The sequence below is a fragment of the Stigmatopora argus genome, chromosome 17 (genome assembly GCF_051989625.1).
Source record: "Stigmatopora argus isolate UIUO_Sarg chromosome 17, RoL_Sarg_1.0, whole genome shotgun sequence".
Classification (NCBI taxonomy): Eukaryota; Metazoa; Chordata; class Actinopteri; order Syngnathiformes; family Syngnathidae; genus Stigmatopora; species Stigmatopora argus.
Genome location: NC_135403.1, coordinates 13,379,064 through 13,404,103, shown reverse-complemented (window position 1 = coordinate 13,404,103; position 25,040 = coordinate 13,379,064). Strand labels below are relative to the sequence as shown.

Sequence of the window (25,040 nt, the reverse complement as noted above, 5' to 3'; positions counted from 1 at the left end):
GAGCCTATCCCATCTAGATAGTAGGAGAGGTGCGACCCAAATTGGTGGCCAGCCAATCGTAGGGCACAATGGGATGAACAGCCAATCGATTTTGGGTTTTTGACCAGCTTAGCGGGCATGTCTAGGGGATGTGGAAGGAATCCGTGGCACGGATAAAGGTCAAGTGCTGGTCTTGACAGCAAATCTTGTGTCTGCACCAGCAGGCAGCCCCAGATAAGACCAATATTTGAAGGGAGTAGAAATCATAAGAAGACCAAAATGAGACTGAGGCTATTACAAGTCTTGCGGTCGAGAACGAGACAGGACCAAGAATTTTGGGGGTCAAAACCGAGACAAGTTGAAGAATTTGGGAGTCAAGACCGAGACAGGAGCAAGAATTTTGGGAGTCAAGATCAAAACATTTGGGAGTTGAGACTGAGACAACACTAAGATTTTTGGGAATCAAGACCAAAACATTTGGTAGTTGAGACTGAGCCAAAACTAAGATCTTTTGGAATTGAGACTGAGACAACACTAAGATGTTTGGGAGTCAAGACCAAAACAAGACCAAAACATTTGTCAGTTGAGACTGAGACAACACTAAAGTTTTTGGGAGTCAAGATCAAAACAAGACCAAAACATTTCGGAGTTGAGACTGAGCCAAAACTAAGATCTTTTGGAATTGAGACTGAGACAACACTAAGAATTTTGGGAGTCAAGATCAAAACAATTGGGAGTTGAGACTGAGACAACACTAAGATTTTTGGGAGTCAAGACCAAAACAAGACCAAAACATTTGGTAGTTGAGACTGAGCCAAAACTAAGATCTTTTGGAATTGAAACTGAGACTACACTAAGATTTTACGGCGTGAAGATCAAAACATTTGGGAGTTGAGGCGGAGACAACACAAAGATTTTTGAGAATCAAGACCAAAACATTTGGGAGTTGAGACTAAGTCGACACTAAGACTTTTAGCGACTTAAGACTGAGACAAAAACAAGATATTTGGCAGTTGAAACTGAGACAACAAGACTGAAACAAACCAAAGCCTAAGAAATCAAGCAAAATCCCAAAGACTGGATGGATAGTCTCGAGATTGTACGACACGACTAAAGAGGCCCTGAAAAGCAATTCCGACTAAAAGTGCTTCAGAGATAAACAGTTGTGATCACGGGTCACTCTGCCGCCAATGTGCGGGTGTAAATAAAAACGCTTCTTCTCAATCAAGCGCCATCCAAATGGCCTCTCCCAGGCGTGTGACGGGTTATTAAAAAGAGCGAGGAGGAGGAGAAGAAGAAGAAGGTAGTGCGCAGGCAGCAGATGGTTGAAGGGGGGACACGAGAAGAAGATAATCTGGATTTATGACCTGGCGCATATGTTGAGCGCGCCCGCATCTGCCGCCTTCATCACGCTCGCCATTTCCTGGCGTGCTTGTCGGCCTTCGCGCGCCGGAGGAATGACAAATTCTTCGGCAAAAACTGCAGAATGCCGAATTTTAATCCCGAGACTGGGTTTCCCATAAACGCCATTTTTGGGGGGTTTGGCGCTAGCAAAGCTAGCTTGATGAGTTAAACGAGCAAAACACGAAAGATCACGACTATTTGTTTGTTTCCATGTTTTAAATTTTCCGGAAGGGCGCACATCAAGCGGCGGGCTGCCGTGGTTTGATTCCGTGGGGGTTCGTCGGCGTGGCAACAAAGCTAGATCATCAGCTGTCATTTTCGCAGGGCGGCAAAAGTCGCGAGAACGCGAGCTCGCTTTGCGCTTGATCTACACTTTGTCTCATGCCAGGCTTTCATCTGACAAACACGCTGATGTCCCAGAATGCAACAGGGGAGTTAGTTAAATGGGTAGGGCGCTACGACCTGATTTCGCGAGGACGTGAACTCACTGCCTGCCATTGACGCTAATGACTTATAGTCCGTGCGATATTGCGATATTTCAATTCACGGCGTGAAGGTCCAACGACCAATCAGATTCAATCGCTAACCGCGAGTTACGATGTTTCCATTGAGCCATCGACTTTACACGACACGGACTCAGAGTTTGGCCGGGAAGTTGACATCCCACGGGGGCGCCGCAGTCCGTACGTCGTCATAATTGATATTTTCTGGCGCCTAACCGGCGCCGGCTCCTTTAATTCACCGCGTCAGGACGTTAACCGAGCGTCGTCGAGCGTAATTCTCGCGCAAGGGCCGTCTCGTTAAGACGGGCGGCGCCTGTCACCGCCGCCGGCTCGGCCCCCGCCTTCGCCGCGCTTGATGAATGTGAACGCGGGAAAGCAATTTTCCAGCCTCATCTGGCATACTCTCTCGCTCTCTCTTAACCTCCCGCCGTTTGGCTTCTCTCCGCCCCCGTGACACCCGCCCACCGCTGGCGGAGATCCGCGCAATCACTAGCACGACCGACAACGTGAAATTGGATGGCGCCCAAGTGCCGACGGGCGGGCGTCTGCTCTCGCGTCTCGAAAAAAACAGCCAAAAAAAAGATAGCTTAAACGATTAGCCCCAATGACCGCGAGGGCTAATGAGAGGGCTAATAAACAACGCGCGCTCACCGTCGAGACATCTGCTCGCCGTTTGTCGTGAAGGGTCGAACTAGACAGAGCGGGCCCATGACCCGCCGCCCCCGCAAGCTGCTAGCACCGGACCGCCGCGTAGGGCCCGTCGCCATCGCTATTATCAATTTACTAATGAAATTATGGCGTGGCCTGTTATGAGAGGAGCATCTGGTCCTTGTAATAATGCTCATTTTTAAGTCACGAAGCAATTAACACGTAGCAGCAAGGCTAAAAAAGGTCTCTTCTCATGTTTTTGTTGCCTTTTGTTCCTACAAACCACTCTAAAATAACAACAATGGCACTGAAAGAAACTAAGCTAAGCTTTCAACCTACTCACTGACACTTATTGAAATTCTTAGTGTTTTATACAATGGAAATTGCAAGCTCAATAAAACACTTTCAAAACAAACCATGACAACGGCACGTCATGAAACGAATCGTTTCAACATTGCCAAACTAATGTGGAGTCACCTACCGTTGATTTGGCGTCTTCAGTGGTTTCCTTTGACTTTCTGAAGGCTTTAGGGCATTCCCAAGTCACTTCCTATACATTTTGGATCACAGTACCTGCAGAAAAAAAAAACTAGCGTTAGCGGTAAGCATTTGCACTTGACATTAGCAAGTATAATAACTTCCATGTTTAGCATCGACATAACCAACCAATTGGGAAACAGGTCCCTCTTTCGATTTAGTTTAATTGTTTTAAGGGACACACAATGTAAAAATATACATATATGAGAACTGAGCGATTAATTTAATATTGAATTTAAATGCATTTATAGTTTTTGTGTAGTTATATTACCTAATTTCTTATTATTGTATTTAAAGTTGTTTTTATTTCCACTTTTCCTACCAATTCATTTTTAATTTAATTTTCCATACAGAGCGCCGTACGCACTTAAAAAGATATTCCCGTCCATTATTTGTGTTGATTAGCCTGACGTAAGAGCCGCTGGCGCGCCGGCGGCATTTCATCGGAAAGTGCGCCGTAAACAAAACGCGGGAGAAGCGGCTCCGACCGGCGCGAAGATGCGTCGGTACAATTTGCCGTTCCTAATTGGCTCCAATTGGAACGGAGATTAAGAGTCATTACGAGGAGAGGCTCCCCTACGTCGCATCTGCCGGTGACGTGTCAATGGGATTAGCAAAAGTCGAGCGCAAAGCTTCTTAGCGGACGTCAGGTCGAGCGACGGCGCCAACCGCCGGGAGACGCGGCTTTCACTTCAGGATGACTTATTTAGATCTTATCATTGTACTCTAATTGGGCGAGCCGCTTAAAAGGACAGGAACATCGCGTAGATGCGGCGGGATAGGTTTTCTGTCCTTGATGGTTGGCTCGATAAAAGAGCACTAAATGATTTTCAAAAATAACCCAAGCGTTATTGTTTTCCCTCCTTAACAAGATGCAAAATATGTCAGGGTTGTCCTTGTTTTGAAGAAACGAAAAATACAGTCGGCACCGCTTGTTATGACCGTGGATAACAAAAACAACCGCTTATTATAAACTCGTACGGTCCAGAATATCTCCATTGAAATGTTTTCGTTTGACATGACCAAATTAAGGAAAATATGACCAACATTTTCTTCATATCTCTTGCCCAAAAGATCATCAACTGCCCCTTACCTACCCTGTCCAGCATCTACAAATCCCGGTTCAAACTACTACTTATTTATTTTAGTTTGACATGACCAAACTTTGGAAAATATGACCAACATTTTCTTCATATCTCTTGCCCAAAAGATCATCAACTGCCCCTACCTACCCTGTCCAGCATCTACAAATCCCGGTGCAAACTACTACTTATATTACTTATTTATTATGTTGAACACTTATTTATCTCTTACTATTTATTGCTAATTTATTAATCATTACTACATATTGATTATCTATGTGTTTCTTTGTTTGTTGTTGAGTCCATAGACTCAACAACTTGGCGCTGAATGTCTCCAAAACCTCATCCTGGACTTCAGACGGAATAAGACTGCTCCGCTCTTCTGATCTCACTTGGACTACTTATTTATTTATTTCTTATTTACTGATTATTTATTTGTCTGGTTGTTGTTGTTATGTGTGCACTACGTGGTGAAAGCTTTTAAACTCATTATAGTTGAATAATGACAATAAAAGCATTCAATTCAATTAAGAAAGTACAGAAAAATGGAACCAGTTTTCCATCGATACTTTGCAAAAAGATCTTGTTCGGCGGAACGTTACCGAGTATTTTTTGCACCAAAAAATAAACAAACTAACATATTTTGCAGGGCTTTGATATGTTACTTTGATTAAACTTACTTACCCCAACTGTTATTTACTCTCATTCCGACGCGGTGACGGCAAATTCGTTTTTTATGAGCTGCACATATACGAACGGATATTAGGACCAAAATGGTCTGGTCCCAAGGTGGTCATATTAAGTGGCACCTACTGTTTATTGAGCGTATTGCAATAAGCAATAAAATTATTACAAGCAGCGACGCTCGTGAGGATAAATGCAATGGAAAATGAATGAAAAATTATTCTGATATTGCGATTCCAGGCATGTCTGAGGATAATAAATACTGGTTTGTTATGGTTTGCGTTCCAAAAATAAAAACATATCCAAAATGTACACGGGCTAGAATTTTTTAAACATACTAATTGGTGTCAAAGTATGATGAAGTACTAAGATGACTCTCCAAAGTGGACAGATGGTTTTTCAGCCCCCCAAAAAACGGCAAAAGTTTAGGAGAACAAAAGCAGCCGCCCGCCATTTTTGCGCGAATCGCTGATCCGCGACAGATCCACCGACAGATTGCATTTGCGTGAGCGGCTGAGCAACGCGCTAGCGGCGTTTGGACAGACCTTTGCTCGGGAGTTGAACCGAGGACGAGCATTAGCTGGGCCGAGTGCATTGCGTAGGTGCGACCGGTCGACTGGTCGCCAACCATTGTAAATATATGACGATTCAATTTTTAAGGATAGAAAGTTTTCCCGATTGTTTGAGGGCTAAAACTTCCATAAAAAAATATATATGATTTTTTGCTCCTTATTACTTTTTTTTTTACATTTTATTAGCCTTTTTAATCTAAGATCGAAATAATATACATATATTGTTGGAATAATCCTTATTATAAATGTGTTTGCAATGCTTACTTAGGAATAGAAAGCCTTATTATAAACATGCTTACTATATTAATCAATATATTTGCTTATTAGGAATAGTAATGCTCATCCTGAATGTGTAACAATATTAAACAATACATATATGTGTTGAACGCTGTGCTTTTATGTTAGAGTTATTGGCATTAATAAAAGCCATTTAATGCATGCCTTGCTAAAGTAAGGACTGGTTCACATCAGAAGATTGAGGGGGCCATGGGCATGGAGAGGTCTCACAACAATTGCTCTTGGTATATATTTATATATATATATATACATATATGTATACATACATATACACATCTATATATATACATACATATATATATATATACATACATACATATACATATATATACACACATACATATATACATATACATATATATATATATATATATATATATATATATATTTGTAGATGCTGGGCAGGGTTGGTAGGGGCAGTTGATGATCTTTTGGGTAAGAGATACGAAGAAAATGTTGGTCATATTTTCCAAAGTTTGGTCATGCCAAACGAAAATAAATAAGTAGTAGTTTGCTATAAATATATATATATATATATATATATATATATATATATATATATATATATATATATATATATATATATATATATATATATATATATAAGTATTAGCCTGACTCCATTTTCCCCAACCTATTCATTTTTCTCAAGTCCATTGGAAATGGCGGCGCTTCTCATGAGATTATTAAAAGCCCCCTGACCACCTCCGATCTCCTCGCCGCCAAGCAGCAGGAGTTCAACCATTAGTAAAAGTCCGCCACTTTTTGAGTGGCTGGCCGTGGTTCGCCTAGCAACAAGGGCCCGGCACCGAATCCGGCTGCAAAAGTAATTTCTCCCCGAAGATGCCCCGCGGGCACCGCCGTTACCTGGGGCGCCGTTGCTCAATGATAGTTTTGGACCCAATTTATGAAAGTCCGATGGATGACAAAGGCGGGAAAAGTAGGTCAATTTACATTATATTATAATAAAAAGTCTCACCATGGCGGATTCTTATACACTATTGATAAGATAGAATCTTGTCAAAGACTATAAAAAATAAAATAAACGGCCATAACTTCCCCTCAGCCAATCAGGCGAGAAGACTTGATTTGGGCAGACGGCAGCTTCTCCGTTTCTCTCTTTGTTGCCAAAACAAGCAGGCCAATTATTTGAATATAAAAGCCGACGGACTCGTCGCCGACGGAAAGCGCCGCGCGAAGTTCGGCCTTCCCGCAGAAAAACAGACTTTGTTCTCGGCTGTCAAACTCGTATGGAACGCCGCCGCCTTTGAACGACGCGACGAGCTGCCCTGGGAGTTTTGAGATTGTTTTAAAACCAGCGCACTTCGCTGAGAACAAAAACAAGGAACTGCTACACACACGCATCCCGCAATCTAACTCACGCGCCAAACTTTTTGGGGTTAATGGAAGTGGTTTTCATTTCTCATGCTAGGTCGCCCAAAAGATATTTTGTTGCCGACTGACGCGAATGAAATGATTGGCGTGTGCAAAAAAAAACCTGTCTTTCCTCCTGTCTGGAGCCGGAGCATAGTGTGCATTTTGTTCAAATTCCAAAATCCTTGTGGACTTCCTGTGTGTGGCTCCAGGTTTTTTTAGCTAGGTCTACAATATCTTGTGTGTCTTGTGTCTCTCTTGCTACTGCAACCAAAAATCCTATTTCGTAATTGCTAAAGAGAATTTTTAGATTTTGTGAGCCATTTTCTTTGTGGCATTTACCAGCGATGCGTACAAAATATGATTTCATTTTGTAATGTAACACTCATTAACTCATCGGTGGCCCTTAACATGTCCAATCAATTGGAAGTTCAAATGGATTGTAGGTCCAATGGCCGGATTTAACGATAGCTGTCGTCCTCCCAATCCAAAGTGATTGGACGCCTACCACCATCAATGGCAGCAAAAGAGTCAAATTTGACAAAAAGAGTCACAATTTTAAACTGTGAGAGTCAAAGAACCCCCAATTAGTGCAAAAGCAGCATTAAAAAAAATCCAATCTGCCAAATTATTTTTAAAATATAATTGAATAATTCGTTTTAATGGGCCCTGATGAATTTGAGTGTGTTTTAAGAGAGAAAAATAAGATAAGAGAAACTTGAAACGAGCTTACAAACCACTCTATATACAAAATATGATCAGAAGCAAAGGAATGAGACTAAACTACATTTTAAAACCTACCATATTTTCACGACTATAAGGCGCACCGCATTATAAGGCGCACCCTCAATGAATGACACTTTTTTTTTTTTCATATATAAAGCACACTGGATTATAAGGCGACCTGTCTATTTTGGGGAACATTTAAGACTTTTAAGTGCGCCTTATAGTCGTGAAAATACGGTAATATTTTTACTTGAACTTACCAAATAAAAGTGGGAACATTTCAAGCCGGCTCCTCGCATCCTTTGATTTATTTTATTTTTTGAAGGCGGCCCTGGGAGCCAAAAGTTTAGACACCCCTGCTCTCTATTTATGTTATATCTCCGGTCTTATTGCCCCAGTAGGTCACCCTTTTGTCGGCCCAGGCCCCGCTGGCGCGTTGAGAACATAATACCGTCTGACCGAGGCATCAAAACCCATTTTTTTGCGGCACCCTCAGGACATCGGCGTGAGAAAAAAAAAAAGTGAATGAATTATGACCCGAACCGTGGCGAAAAAGCGCGTTGAAATTGAACGGCGATATCAGCGCGGCGCAACCCACGACTCGACAATTAGGAGATAAATCGACTCCCAGTGGCGAGCCGGGAAAAAAACGCCCGCGCTGTCAGCTCGCGGCTCGGGGACGCCGACGCGTGTCTCATCTGTTCGCGACGTTAGCCTTGACGAGCGGGCGGGCGGGAGGGAGGCAGGGGCGGTTGGGGGGTGGGGGGAGTTTGAATGTAATGTAATCGAGCCCGGCGTGTCAGTCGCTTTGACGGCCGCATCCGTCATTGTCAGCGGACATCGGCGGACGGCCCGCGTTCCGTTGAGGCGGAAGAGCGTCTGAGTGAAAGTGGCGGGACAAAAATGCGGCGGCGAGTGACCGGAGGACCGAAAAATCTCAAAGCGAAAATTGCTAGGGCGAGGACGGCCGACGTTCGTCGAAAGTTTCATCGGATTTTGCCGAGAATTGCGATTTTGGTTGGATTTGGGGCTATGGATGGCGTTAGATGTCTAATTTGTTTGGAGTGGGAGGGATGGTGGTGGTCACCAATTGTTGGGGTTATTCTGGATAATATTACAGATGTATGCATTTTAATTACTTTTGTATAAGATTGTCTTTAATTTGAGACTGGGGCAAACTCGAGGTCACCCTCCAGGACAGCTGGCTCCAGCTTGTTGACGTAACACCTCACCGTATCCTCGGCTCCAAGGACTGTTTATTGGGAGATACACCTCGATGCAACCCAGATGACACCCAGATGCAAGTTCGCAATGAAGATCTGCAAAGGACTCTTAAATTGCTTTGATTTGGATGGCGATAATCACAGTTGTTTTTTGACCTCGATGGTGTAATTCGGTTATCTTATGCAATTGTTTGATACAGATTACATTAAATGTTTTGAGTATGGTGCGACTAAATGGAGAGAAGAGTATGCTGCTCTTCAGAATCCTCTTAAACGAAAGCGAGATGGGAGTGATTCTCCTTGCAAGTTGTAACCAGTGTAGGTTTAAAGATGTCTTCCTGTTTGATTAAATTGTATTAATAATGAATCCATCACCAATCATAAATTGAGTTTCTGAGATTATTTGCACCTGCCTTGTTTACTTCAGATTTTTTCGGACTGTGACTCGGACCAGACTATAAACAGGGAAAACATTTATGTACATATATGTCACGTTGGACTATAAGTCGCGTTTTTCCGAGGACAATTTGATCAGAAACCAACAACAAACATATGTTAAAGTCACAATAGTCAAATGCAGTCCACCAAAGCAAAATGGGCATTTGTTATTATCTGTTTTTTTACATATTTATAACCTAAAGAAACAAAAGCATGCTGACGTTGGCCGAAAGTTGCATCTGAGTTTGCCAAGAATCGCGATTTTGGTTGGATTTGGGGCTATGGACGGCGCTGGATGTCTAATTCGTTTGGAGAGGGAGAAATGTTGGTGGTCACCATTCATAAATTGATCTTCTGGAGAAAAAAAAACTGAAAATGTTGCGTATTTTTTTCGGGCTGTGACTCGCATCAGAGTATAAATGGCAAGAACTGAATAATATCTAATAAAGAGGGGAAAAATGTATAATGTTGGACTATAAGTCGCATTTTTGCGAGGACAATTTGGTCAGAAACCAAGAACAAACATACGTTTAAGTCACAATCGTCAAATGGAGTCCACCAAAGTGAAATGGGCATTTGTTATTAACCATTTTTTTACATAACTATAACCTAAAAAAAAAAAAGCATGCTGTTTGTGGTCAGATATGAAAAAAAACAGGTTGCAGGCCCAGCCAAGATCTGAAAAAGAGCGACTTATACACCAGAAAATACAGAAATGACATTTTCCTACTTTTATATTAAAACGACAATAACGTAAAACAAAAACTAATCACTAAAGAGCGGCGCAGAGAAAAGTTTTCCCAAAAATTCCCAACGCCGCTACATCAAAAGTCACGAAGAACACTGTCGCGGTACGCCTGTTCGGGTACAAAACGTGTAAAAACCGCTTCACGGCCTCTGGGATCGGAAAATTCTTTCCTCTTGGTTTCGACTTTTGCGAACGTCACGTGTATCGTTCCCAAAATCGATGTGAAAAAATCAAACCATCCCCCCAAAACGGCTGAAAAAAAAATGAAAAAAAATGTTGTTTGTCTGCCTTGCTATTGTGTGGGTGTTTGAAAGGCTTCCCTTTCCTTTTCAACCTGGCAGGGAGTCTATTACCGCTTGCTTATTGTTGCATTAACATTTTAATGAATATGAATGAAATCCCACTCCCAAAAGGCCGTAATGATGCGGGTTGGACTAAATTTCCCGATGAATGACGGCAAAAATGAATCCCAGGCTGAAAATCTTCCCTGTGATGCATTTTTTTTGGTTTGCCACGCTTGAGAAGTTCATCGTTTTAGCCGCATTGGACAGGAAATTCATCCCGATAAAACGTATTAAGGCGAGCCTCTCATTAAAACAGCGCCCGCCTTAAATGTCAGCCGTAAACAAAACAAACATTTTTTCCCGGAGTGGTCGCCGGGCAGCTGACGCTCAATCACCATTTGACGGCTTTTATTACGTGGGATTCACGTATCGCTGAGCATAACTTTTTGGAAAAAATTAACTCTATATTGACTTAGGAGTGGAAGGAAGTGCCTTGAAATTGATGGACTGGGACGTCGTAAAATAAGGCCGTTAGCTTGATAGCTTAGCGGTTTGGTCGAATATTTTTTTATGGAGTCATTTTAAATCCTCAAAAACTCTTGGGAGTAGTTTATCAAGCATAGTAGTTGGTAAATAACATTTGTCGTTTCTCTGGCCAGGATGCAGTTGGCGACCAATCCCTCTTCAAAAGGATTGGATGTATTTCCAACTCAATGGCAGCCAACGAGTTCAAAAATAATCATTAAAAAATCATTTTTTTTCCTTTCTCTGGCCAAAATGCTCGCCTACTCCAATGATTTTATCACTTGTGGATGTCCAATCCATTGGAACTGAAAGGTCGACAGCAAATGAATGAGCACCAAGCCTCCTACTTCAAAAAGATTGGACATCATTCCAACTCAATGGCAGCCAACGAGTTAAAAAATAATCATTAAAAAATCAAATATGTTCTTCCCCTAGCCAAAATGCTCACCTACTATGATTTTATCACTTGTAGATGTCCAATCCATTGGAACTGGAAGGTTGGCAGCAAATAAACAAGCGCCAAGCCTCCTATTTTAAATGGATTGGACGTCTATCCAAGTCAATAGGTTGACGTGTAATTGAAAATAAATGAAACCAGCAATTGTCTACGTTATATTTTAACCTTTACGACTGGACATTTTTTTACTCGTGACGAGTTGGCTAGCCTAGCATTTAGCCGCCTATTTTTTTTTATTTCCCTTTTTTTACAGCCGCCGCCTCGAGCTCCTCGAGTCAATTTAACCGCTCCCCCCTTTTAAATATCCGTCACATCGCCGCCTTACGCCGGAGCAAATCTCACGTTTGCCATCTGTCGTCCCCGCCGACTGATGTCAAGCCTTGATTTAAAAAAAAGAAGTCAAAAAAGGCATAAAAAAGGCAAAAAAAATCCTTTCACCCAAACTCAAAGCATTCCACGCTTTGGATTTTTTTTTTCACATTCACTGCCAGCTTCCCGCTCCAACGGTAAAATAAATATATATATAGGCGGGATGTAAACACGGCGCCCGCTAACGACACGTAGCCCAATTAGCACGCTCGTCAATAAGCCGCGGGCGAAACGTCTTTGGGTAGATCCGTGTGGTCGACGGATACTAAAGATATTGTTTGCCTTCCTATATTTAGCATCCGTGTGAGCGCCGGGGCTAGATGAGAGCCTCTCATTGATGCTAAACGGCGCGCAAACGCTGTCGTTTTCAGACGAGAGCGGGCGTCGATTATATAAACATGATGGCGGAGGACTCAAAGGAGCGGCGTTGTTTGTTGTTGTTTTTTTCATTCTTTTGCTTGGATTCCATCTGTTTCCGGATATGGAGAAGCTCTCCTAGTTCTTGTTCTTAGTGGTTTTTTGTGGGTACTTCTCAAGGGAAGAAAATACCTGTTCGCCAAGACACGGACATTTTTTGGAGAAGCTGCAAAGTTTCCTCGTAATGGAGAAAATGTTTTTTTTGTTCTTTTTGGTTCCCCTGAGGGTCTGCGAGATGTTTCGTGAATTTAACGACGGATGTTATGTGTTGACGTGTTTTCATTTGCGACTTGGCGTGTTTGATAGCGAGTTGTAAAGATATGGCAAAGAAATATTGACAACAAAGAATTGGGAGAAGACGAAACGACGTGAAAAGAAATATTTAAAAAAAATGGAGACGAGGCCGGCGGCCAGTCATCGGATTGACAACCTCTCCTCAGGTGAGCCGCAATGACACAGACCGCGTGGGAGTGGCACGGAAAACTACAGTTGCGTATTTTTAACCTGTAACATATACTCAAATACAACCTAGGTTTTTTTTACTGTATGATAGGTCCTGTAACATATACTCAAATACAACCTACGTTTTTTTTACTGTATGATAGGTCCTGTAACATATACTCAAATACAACCTAGGTTTATTTTATTTTTTACTGTATGATAGGTCCTGTAACATATATTCAAATACAACCTAGGTTTATTTATTTTTTTACTGTATGATAGGTCCTGTAACATATACTCAAATACAACCTAGGTTTTTTTTTTTTTTTTACTGTATGATAGGTTCTGTAACATATACTCAAATACAACCTAGGTTTATTTTATTTTTTACTGTATGATAGGTCCTGTAACATATTCTCAAATACAACCTAGGTTTATAATTTTTTTACTGTATGATAGGTCCTGTAACATACTCAAATACAAGCTAGTTTTTTTACAGCTTGATTTTGTATTTTTAGGCTATATTTACCTAAAAAATGGTTAATATGATACTTTAACAGGTCTGTCGTTCCTTATTTTACTAATACTTTTTACTTATAATATTTGTTTTTGTTTATATTTTCCTCTTTTCGTTGTGAATCCTGATGCGACCTTATAAGTCTATTCCACGCAAAAACACAGCTAAATTAAAAATCTGCAAATGAACCTCCCTCGCATTGAGCATTAGCGCGAGACCAGGCCAGCGGCCAGTCATCTGATTGACAACCTCTCCTCAGGTGACCCGGAACGACACACAGACCGCGTGGGAGTGGCACGGAAAACTAAGTAGCATTGCCAGGGGTGAAGATTACAATGACAAAGGATTGCTAGCCCAGCCCCGGCAGATAGAGATGCTAATAAAGGCACTCCGGTGGATACAATAAAGAAAAGGAAGGAAATAAAACCACCGCCCAGAGTCTGGCGGGCGGCGTCTAAACACTTTAACGGCGGGATGGAGGACGTGTTACCCATTTAAGTTTAACTCCAGGGGTCAAAATTTCGCTAGAGAGCCTTTGGCGTTGCGTTAGCTGCGTAGCGGGTTAGCTTCAGCTTTTTCAGGCAGTCAAACTCAAGGCCCGGGGGCCAGATTTGGCCCCCCAATGTCATTTTGCGTAGCCCGCGAAAGCAAATCATGAGCAATGACTTTTGTTTTTTCGCTTGTATGATATTGAAATTAAATTTTTCCTTCCATTGTTCCTTTTTATAAAAAAGTTCCAATTAAAAAAGAGCTTACTTGCCAAAAAAAACAGAAACATGGTTTACTGTTTTTTTCCTATCAAGAAAAATATGTTTAATGTTTTTTACTTGAATTGAAAAACAAATACTGGAACAAACCGAAGATTAACATCAACCAATTTGCATCTTGTTTGTTTACTGAAAAATGTAAATTATGAAATGAAATGTATTAACCCAAATTTTTTGGGGAATGTTGAATCAACCGATTTTAAAATTGGGACCGATTAGCAGCTAGCAACTTTTAGCAAAACATAGGACAACTTGAAAAGCATCGTAAAAGCTAAACTGACAAAAAAAATTGATAGGACGCAGTAAAATTATCTCTGATACAAACATCCTCCACAATTTGAACCTGAATTGATCCGAAAGACATTTTTATGCAAAGTGTTTTCTTCCTTTTCGGGGTAAAAATCGACGTCGCCGTTTTATGGCGCTGCCAACTGCTCCTCTGTCACCTGCAGATCTCAAATTGAATTAAGATGATGAATATTTTAATCAACATCTGGCAACAAACAGCCGAGCGAGCGAACCTCTTGAATTATTTATTCATTTTCATTATCTGCCTGCTAATCGACTAATCATGTTTGACGTTTTGATTTAATCACTTGGCTACAATTGGCAGGTAAAACGCAAGTAAAACGCTTCAATGTTTCGGCTTTATTGATCATCACGAACACTAATCGCTCTATTTCTCCTTCGTTGGGAATCAAACGGTGAGTGGAAATGACTTCATTCATTGGCTGCCTTTCACTGCAAGAGGTGTCCAATCTATTTTGACTGCAAGACCTGACAGATGCCATTAAAAAATATAGTTTGACTTCCTCAAGATGGGTTTTTCAGGGATTTTAAAATATAGAATGTTTTTTTATTTTGTAGATGTCCAATTCATAAGTGGGAGGGTCCTGTATGATAGGTCCTGTAACATATACTCAAATACAACCTTGGTTTTTTTACTGTATGATAGGTCCTGTAACATATACTCAAATACAACCTTGGTTTTTTTACTGTATGATAGGTCCTGTAACATATACTCAAATACAACCTAGGTTTATTTATTTATTTTTACTGTATGATAGGTCCTGTAACATATACTCAAACACAACCTTGGTTTTTTTACTGTATGATAGGTCCTGTAACATATACTCAAATACAACCTAGGTTTATTATTATTTTTACTGTATGATAGGTCCCGTAACATATACTCAAATACAACCTAGGTTTATTTTATTTTTTTACTGTATGATAGGTCCTGTAACCTATACTCATACAATCTAGGTTTATTTTTTTTACTGTATGATAGGTCCTGTAACATATACTCAAATACAACCTAGGTTTATTATTTGTTTACTGTATGATAGTTCCTGTAACATATATTCAAATACAACCTAGGTTTTTTTTTTAATCTTTATAGCTTTATTTTGTATTTTTAGACTATATTTAGCAAAAAATTTGTTAATATGCTACTTTAACAGGTCTGTCGTTCCCTATTTTACTAATACTTTTTACATATAATCTTTGTTATTGTTTATATTTTCCTCATTTCGTTGTTCATTCTTTGGCTAATACAACTTGTATTTTGCAAAATATGGAAAACTATTGGGATTAAAATGAGGCTTTTGAAATCACAATCTTTTCTTTCACATTTGGGTCACAAATATTACATTTTTCATTTCAGATAACCTAATTTTACGTCAAGCGTAATGGTCTAATTTAGCAAATTACGCGTCCTGATTACATCGTTTTGGGAGCGGCGCTTAATTTAATATACAGGTGGAAATTCATTTAGCATCTGCGTCGCGACTGCACTGCAGTTTGTAAAAAAAAAAGTGGAAAAACAAGGCTGCAGACTTCATCCATCAAATTTTGTCAGCTGGAAACCTGGCGTACAATCGGCTCACTTTCAGTTCCACGCTGAATGAAATATGTACAGTTTGTGTGTGTGTGTTGGTTTTTGTTGTGTTTTTTTGTGGCGGCCCGCTCTCGTGGAAGTTAAACCAATCAAATCGGGAAAAGAACTTTAGAAACATTGCTTGGCTTAATTCAAGATGGCAAACGGAAGAAATGGAATGACGTCAATCCTGGAGCGGCTATTTCCAGAAACACTTAAAAACCAGTCAATGTGACAATTTTTGATTGCATTGAAAAAAATGGAAGCGGCGTATTAAGTCCCTCAAATGATATTTCTTTCATATGGTTAAGTGGCAAGTTGACATATTCTTAAGATCGAGTTTTGAAAGTACAATAAATGAACGAGACTTTTACCTACACAAATTGAGCTAGTTAGAGCAAGACTGGGCTAATTCCATGGTTCACATTTTTAACTCTACGGCGACCATTCACAACGATAGACACCCAATCTGTTTTGACAGGGAGGGCTTGGAGTGACCATTCACAAATTGGGCGAGTGAGAGTGGTCTAACTCCATGTTTCGGTCCTTTTAGGTCTGTCCATTTGAACTGGGAGGGCTACAAGTAACCCTTCACAAACTGAGCTATTTCGAGCAAGAGTGGGCTAATTTCATGGTTCAAATTTTTAATTCTACAGCGGCTATTCACAACGATACACATCTAATCTGTTTTGACAGGGAGGTCTTGGAGTGACCATTCACAAATTGGGTTAGTGAGAGTGGTCTAACTCCATGTTTCGGTCATTTTAGCTCTGTCCATTTGAACTGGTAGGGCTCCCAGTAACCCTTCACAAACTAAGCTTTTTCGAGCAAGAGTGGGCTAATTTCATGGTTCAAATTTTTAATTCTACAGCGGCTAGTCACAACGATACACATCTAATCTGTTTTGACAGGGAGGTCTTGGAGTGACCATTCACAAATTGGGTTAGTGAGAGTGGTCTAACTCCATGTTTCGGTCATTTTAGGTCTGTCCATTGGAACTGGGAGGGCTACAAGTAACCCTTCACAAACCGTACTAATCGATACTTGGAGCAAAATTGGTCTTTTCAATCGTGGATGCCGAGAGAACGCTTCAAGTGGAAATCGATGTAAACTGATTGGACGTGTGTTCATGTCTATAAATGTCAATGGAAAATGAACAAATCAGATATTACCCATTTCAGTCATACATTATGTACGGGGAGGACTATCGACTATCGCCACGGCAGTATCGATCTACCGTCCTGTCGGGATTTTCCTCAAAAACCTCATGTCTCGTCAGGTCATGTTCGCATTGACGGACCCCTCCACACTCGATAATAAGACCGCCCAAACAAAACACTGAGGCACCCACCGCGACCCCCGACGCCATCAGCGGTGTCGCCACCCCTCATCGAGTACTTTGCCTGAAAAATCCGTCAATTACGTGCAGGGAGTCAATTGCATGGAGACAATAAGATATCTCCGTTAGTCCTAATGAAGCCCACCCTCCACTCGCCGTCCTCCGTCTTGTCCTAACGACCTCTCCCGGCCTCGTATTTCATGACGAGCATTTAAATATCCGGCGCGGCGGATGCGTGCCGGGGGTATTTTAATCAAGGGACCTTTTGTTTGCGGATTTCTTGATCTATTGGCTTTCACCGCGGGCGGACAGAGTCCTGATTTAAAGTCCTGGGGCCGGTAAAATAAACAGAATTGCTCAAAAGAAACACCCCCCTCTTTTCCTGCGGGTCCACGGTCCACAAAGGTATTTACTGCCCCGCGTCTTTTCAAGTGGCAGATCTCGGTCTTCATTTGTTTTGTTTTTCATTTCCCAAGGGTAAGATATACCAGTCTGCCCCGTAACCATATAAGAATACAAATAAATAGACGGGCAAATGTGAAGGTAGTCAAATGACGGGGCGGCGTTTTGCAGGAAATGATGTTCCCCCCTGTTTGCGCTTTTGCTCGGCGTCAGTTATTAGGTCGGACCAGCGCCGCAGTCGTCGCTTGGAAAACCAATCCGCTCGCAAGAGTGTCATTCGTTTCCTGGCGGGGAGCTCCGGGAGTAAAATGAGAGCAGCTATTAAAACCATCTATCTGAGGATAAAGCGCGCTTTTCAAAGAGTGGTGGCGTTGCGATAGATCGCCGTCAACCCTCCAAGTTCAAACGGATTGGACATCAATGGTACTGTAACATGGAAAAATGCATAAGAATAAATGAAATTCTATTTAGATGTGTGTCTGTGTGTGTATGTAAATACTTTTTTCCAGATTGGATGACTACGACTATTAACATTTTATTTGATTTGATTTTTTCCCCACGTTTTTTAAATTAAAAAAATAAGTAAAAAGTTTGAAATATTCATACGATGATTTTTTTTCTTCTTTTTAAATACATTGTATTTTTCCCTTTTATTTTAATAATTAAACATATTTGGATTCTATTGCCGTGAATGGACTGTAAGTAATAGACTACACACATACAACAAATATATACAAACGGATACATATATTCACAATCCATTGGAATAGATTAATTGGGTACCATAATCAACGATTATGAAGTTCATATTCATTTTTAATTTCAAGCATCCATCTTTCTATCTTGATCTCCATTTAAAAACAAACAAGAAACAAAAACACCTCTCCAAGTAAACAAAATAAGCCTCGACTTTAAGTATAAAGCTTCCAATACCCAATTTGTGATTGCCAAAGAGCAAAAACTATCTCCAAAATGATGACTCAATTTTCAGCATAGCGCCTCTGGCGAATCTCGAACAAAATAATCTAACTGCGGCGTTCTCCAACACCCACCCATTTGATACCCCCCAAAAAGGAAATTATTAGCCATCCTCTCTTTAATCTTTTAATTTATTAAACATTAAGGATTTGGGATTGGTCGGATGATGTTGAAGTTTTTCCCGAAAACGGATCTGGTTGTGGCGACTTTAACCTTGCGGAGGCTGGTCATCAAAAGGAAGTCCCCCTGAGGCGACGTCGCTAATGAAGCAAGCCGGGTGAATGCTAATGAAACACCTTTTCGCTTTCGCGCAATCTCAAATGGTGCCGCCATAATTAATGGTATGGAATACTTTTGTTTAAAAACATGAAGTCATACAAAAGTTCTCTCTGGGAAGGAACCTCCAAGCGTCGCATAAATGAATGCATAATAACGTGAAACCTTTAATGGCGGTCATGGCCAATTATTCCAGAGCTAATCTAGAAGCTCAACCTGAAGGAAATAGATGTATTTTATGCTGTTTTAAAAAATATATATTTATACAGTAATTCCTCACCACTTAGCCGATTAGCCAATTATCTATGAATAGTTTATAGTGTAGGAACAATAATACAAACATGAAATGAGGGGGAAAAAATGCAAGATTATTTCACTGGCCAATAAAGGGCCTTCGATCGTTAAATAATAGTACAGAAAGGCTTTTAAAAGTCAAAATAATATTAAATAGACATGTAGTGATTCACCTATGGCGGCAGGTTTTGGTGCCTATTTACCTCCATAAACGAGGTTTTACTGTGATTTGTTCAAAATGTGGGAATAAACGCAAGATTTGCACACGATAGAGGTTTTGCAACCCCTAAAAAACAGTCTTTTTGAAAATGATTTGTGAATAAACTCACCTGAGAAAGTTTCACTTTATGATTTCCATCCTTGAGTGGATTGGGAGTGACTCTCAGTACCAGCCAATCATTCTTCTGCTCTGAAATGAATTGAGATTTCCATGAGTAGAGGTTCAAACAATGTTACGGGTCTTTGTAATCTCATTGGCTGCTAATGATGGCGCTATTTTAACTGCTGGGGGCGACAGAAAGAATGGGACTGGGTGCAAAATTCGGGTTTACGGCGCCCGTGTCGAAAAAATAAAACGGGTTTGATTCTGTAGATGACTGTCAGTTGGTTGTGATCCAATAAAAATAAAAAAATATATAAAAAATGGCCCTGCCAAAAATGAGTGCGACTTCTAGTCCAAAAAATACAGTAATTGATTCGAGGCGTGTAAGGAGAAGGAACCATCGATCCGGTTTTCAGTGACACGAGAACTCGGGAAGGGGGGAAAATAAAAGCTGGAAAAGACACGATCCGTCTCCTCTCGGGTGCACGCCAGACAGCGGTTATTGGAATTTGTCGTTGGCCAATTCTGGCGGTTTTAGACGGCGAGCCTCGGTTTTCAAAGTCAGGCAAGGACGCGTGTAACTGATCATCTCCGCCGGGCGTGCGTTTCAACCCGAGCGTCCCGGTGCGAGTTCATCACTCCCGTCTTTTCGCACCTTGGCCAGACAGGATTTTCCCGCCGGCCGCTGATATTAGCGCCGCGTGGCGGCTAGGTGACGATTCCTGACACTTGTACAAGCGCCTGGCAATTTACAACCGCGGGGCTAACATCTCGGATGTTGGGGTTTCAGAGGTTTGGGATTTTGCCGCACGCCAATTCAGGACTTCACTTAGGCCGTCTGACAGCTCGCTAAGATTTTAGACCAATCGGTGTTGAAATATTCCTGTTCCGGATGGGCCAGTGAGCAATTATTTTGATTTATGAGTCGCTAAGTAATGCATATTTTTGGACAAGTCAAGGTAAGACAGGGGGAACGGCGGATTTTAAGGTTAACTCATTGAAAGCCACTCACCTGAGTCCATAGATGTCCGTTCGGTTTCATGTTAGCAGCGGGTGTTTTCCTACAAAAAGAAGACATTAAGCAAAGGTAAGAGTGGAAAAGACAAAAACATGGTTATCAGGTAAATAAAGGTGGGGTTTTTAATGTAATTTCTACTTACGAAATATTTTACGGTTACAAAAATTGGGAAAAAGTGACGGAAAAAAAACAAAAACCCCGGAAAAGTAAATAATGTGTACTTATGTAATAGAGATTGGTTAAACAATTAGTTTGCTCCCTTATTGAGAAAAAGGGGTTTGTGATTTGTTAAAATCATCTTTTTATGAATAAGATTATAAAAAGTTGAACGGGACAAAAGACATTTGGATATCGTACTTTTTCGGCGGATTCTCCAAATCAGGCGACTCGTGTGCTTAAGTACGTGGTCGCAATTAAAAACCACTTTTGCAAAAAAAATAATAAGAAGAGATACCGTTGCATTTTCCAAAGGGACGAATTGACGACAAGCCCGCCGTTTGTCTCCTACAAAGACCGCTCTTAAGGCAGGGTCCAGCAAGCATTACTATGCTAATGCGATTCAAAAAGGCCAGCGGCGGCTAGCCAAGCATTGATTGGCTGGGAATTGACATGCTGTCACCATGCCCGCTCACCCTCTCCATTGAGATAAACAACAACAACTCAAAGAAGGAATCGATCCCAGGGCCTTAAAAGTGGCTAAAAATGATGATGTCTCATAAAGTTGAGGCGACCAATTAAAAGTCAAGCGGCGGCGATTCGGAGACGCTGTTCCCAACATGGCCATCGTTCATATTTAATTCATCTGAAAGGGTGCGGGAGGGGGTGAAAGTTAATCACAGCTCTCCGTCGGACCGCATTCGAGCGCGTCTTCATTTTGTCGGCAGTTAATCATAAACATTTCCCTCTCGCCAGCTGCTTCAAGGTCAGGAGCGTGCGGATTTTTCAACGTAATGTGCGAGGCGCCGTCGGGTTTTGCGTCTACGGAAAGAAACCGAAAGAACGACGGCTTCCCCTTGACTGTTCGATTGGCTTATTGATTGTTTTCGTGTTGTCTTTCATTCTATCGGAGTCGTAGATGACAACAGGCGACCGATCACGTGGCTCTTTTCTTCCTTCTGCTGTAAGTTGAAATGAGTTTTATCTCACGTCGGCGTCCGTTCATAGTGGGTTATCGAAAAACTATTCGGTAGCTCAATTTGTAAATAGTTACAGGCAGCCCTTTCGGTCCAAATGGATTGGACGTTTATCGCCATTAATGTCAACCAGTGAGTTTCTGTGTGGCTCCAGTTTTTTTTACCTAGGTCTACAATGTGTAGTGTGTCTTGTGTCTGTCTTGCTACTGCAACCAAGACATTTCCCGAATACGGGATGAAATAAAGTTCTAACCTAACCTAAAACCGATTTAATTTATTCATTTCCTAAATGGAGGTTGACCACTTGCTCTCTGTAGATCAATTTGTGATTGGTCACTCGAAGCTCACTCCGTCAAAAGGGATTGACGTGTATCGGTTAATGAATGAAATACGAATGACAAAGTGGAGTTAGTTAGTCGTTATTGTTAACCCTCCGAGTCAAAATGGATTGGATGTCAATCACCAGTCAATGATAGCTAATTAGCTAAAAAAATTAGACCACCATTGTTCTCTGTAGCTACATTTGTAGCAATGTCCACTGCTGTCATGCCCGTGAGAATGGATTGGACTTCTATCGGTTTCCATAGCAGACAATTAATTAAAAATGACAAAAATAAGGTCGCCCTAATCTTAATTAACGACTCTTGATTTGGGAATTTTCACCGTCAGCCCATTCATCCAAAACAGAATGGATATTTAGCACCAGAATCAAGTACAAAATGACAAAAACGGAGTTAGCCCGCTATTCCTGTTAGCATCTCCATTTGCGACGGCCTCCCCAGTCAAATCGGATTGGTCATTTCGCACCATGACTCGTGGCCAATGAGTGGAAAGCAAAAAAAATAAAAAATTGAGCTAGCCCAATCTTCCTGTCAGGATCGAAATTTGCAGTCAATTTATTAGCTTGAGGGTAACCTTGACGAATGGTAAGAAAGTCACGGGAGGGCTTGCCTAATCCCCCCGTCGCCCTCCAGACAAAATAAATTCAGGCTTTCGTTGCCAGCGAGTTGCGTCACGCGTTTGCATTTTTTTTTTTTGGGATTAGATTTCGCTTGTTGCGAAGGAACAAATAAACGCCAGGCGGATTCTTCCTTATCGAGCAAAGCACAAACAGACAGGAAGAACATCCGCCGCTCATTTCCCTGCAAACAAAGACTGATGGATGTCCAGGACTGCGGGAATGTTTGCGGCGCGTTTCTAGCCGGGCTTTGATTTTTCACGATAGCGACAAAGCCTCATTCGTTGTTTGTCGTTAAAGCGCGTAATGGCGTGGCGAGAACATCAATACGCCGGAGATGAATATTACGCTAAGCAGTTAATATGATGACTTTGGGCTGCTGGGTGTGACGGAGAAAACTAATCGAGGGAAAACAGGTTTTGGAAGTAGCAGACTCGTAACGTTGACGGCTAGCTTGATAACATGTGAGGTAAATTGTAGAAAATATGGTTGTGTTTCGGTTTTTGTTTTTACTTTTCAAATGCAGTTTTTGGTTTTTATTTGAAAAATGTCAGAGAAAACCTTTGTCGTTTATGGGACTCAATATTTTTCATAAATTCTAAAAATATAGAGACACAGCTAACATATGTTTACACTCATTTTTGTAACATCTTTTTGGGGTGAGGGGTCGCTTTCGGGTCGCTAATGGGTCAAAATGTTTTTTTAAAGCACTGAAACATAATTGATTTTTAAATTTTTTAAATTGTCTTTTCTCAATACTACATTTTTGCACTGAAACATAAATGATTTTTATTTATTTTTATTTTCCTTTCTCAATACTACACTTTTGCACTGAAACATAATTGATTTTTAAAATTTTTAAATTTTCCTTTCTCAATACTACATTTTTGCACTGAAACATAATTGATTTTTAATTTTTTTAAATTTTCCTTTCTCAATACTACATTTTTGCACTGAAACATAATTGATTTTTTGAAAGTTTTTTTTGTCAATACATTTTTAAGATTAATTTTAATTTTTTTAAAGGATTTATTTATTTCAACAGCATTGCTGCACTGAAATTTCCAGCCCTCAAACTTAATTCTTAATGCAAATTAACATGTTTGATTTTTGATCTCCTTAAATTTAAACCCACGCAAGTACCCACAACAAGCTACGTGGCTATGTGTAGCTTCGACGTCGCTAGCCGCTGCATCCGAATCGACGCTCGGCGTCCAATCAGAACCAAAAGTGTGTCCGTTATAATTGCGAGAAACCCGTCGGGAGTCACCATTCGCTGTTGCTGTTTAATCAGCGGGCGACATCAAAGCAAAATGGCGCCGTGTTTACTGTACGCCATCGCCCCCTTGAATATTCAGCGGCGCAACATCAAAGCGCGCCTTCCCGAGGAAGGAAATGTGTCTCCGTTCATGAATGAATTGGCGTTTGCGTGCCAGCTCAGCCCTTTTTCAAACACTGGCGCCTCTCGCGCGCTAGCACTAGCGTCATGCCGGGCATCCCTGGCGACCCGTCACGTGTTGCTTTTCATCTTTCTGTCGTGAATCGCGGCGAGCTTGTTACTCGACGGCGTCTAAAAGATTCGCCGTGTGATGACCGAGCCGCCGGGGCCTTTAAGGTTAAAAAACGAAAAGGAGAAAAGAACAGAGCTATTTTAATAAATTCTCATCAATTATTCACAAGGTTGGCTGGCGCTAAATGTAGCAGACAAAGCCGAATGTTCCCTTTAATTAATAATAATATATGCTATCATTTAAGGAATGGGATTCAAAGGTTTATTTCCGTAAAAACAACAAGACTTCACCCTGGATGTCCAATCCGTTTGAAGTGGGAGGGCCGCGGCATGGTTCACTCGCTCCTGCCCTCCCACTTCCAACAGATTGGACATCCAGCACGTCAATAGAGATCGGTAAGTTAAAAATGACGAAAACTGAATTAGCCAGTTTTGCTAATCTTACGTAAAAATGAGATATAAATCAAGTTACCTCAATTGCACTCAGTAACTCCATTTTTGAATGGTCTCTGTCAGCCCGCCCAGTCAAAATGGATAGGTCGCCAGCCAAATTCTGAAAAAAAAGAAAGAAAACCAGTTAGCCTAGCTTGCTCCTAGTAGCCACATTTGTGAATGATCTTTCTTCAGTCAAAATAGAACATTCCTTCATTCGCAGTAAATCCTCCCACTACAAATGGATTGGACGCTAATCCAACTCATTGGCGGCCAATAAATTAAACAAAAATAGTTTCAGTTTATCACTCGTAGACGTCCAATCCAACAGTCCGGCCCATAAATTCAGGCGTCATTGAAAATCAATGAGCACTTGTTCCCAAGTTATTTACCGATACTAGCCGCCAACGTCTTACGAGGTTCACGAAAATTGAGTTAGCCCACTCTTGCTCTCCGTCGCTCAATTTGCGAATGGTCACCGGAAGCCCTCGCAGTCAAAACAAGTGA

General features: G+C 41.1%; 1 protein-coding gene across 2 annotated transcripts in view; it reads right to left on the bottom strand.

Annotated features, from left to right (window-relative positions):
* Positions 1-20,516, bottom strand: part of LOC144091795 (cadherin-18) — a 92,740-nt gene extending 72,224 nt beyond the window's left edge. Inside the window, exons 1-3 of one of the 2 annotated variants that reach the window (XM_077624436.1) lie at positions 20,495-20,516; positions 19,490-19,569; positions 3,016-3,107 (exon numbers count right to left, since the gene is read on the bottom strand). The gene's annotated coding sequence lies outside the window, so the exon portion shown is untranslated. Of the gene's footprint in view, positions 1-3,015; positions 3,108-3,438; positions 3,575-19,489; positions 19,570-20,494 lie in introns of those variants that run through there. The other variant, XM_077624437.1, reaches the window with a different exon arrangement.
* Positions 20,517-25,040: the final 4,524 nt, after the last annotated feature.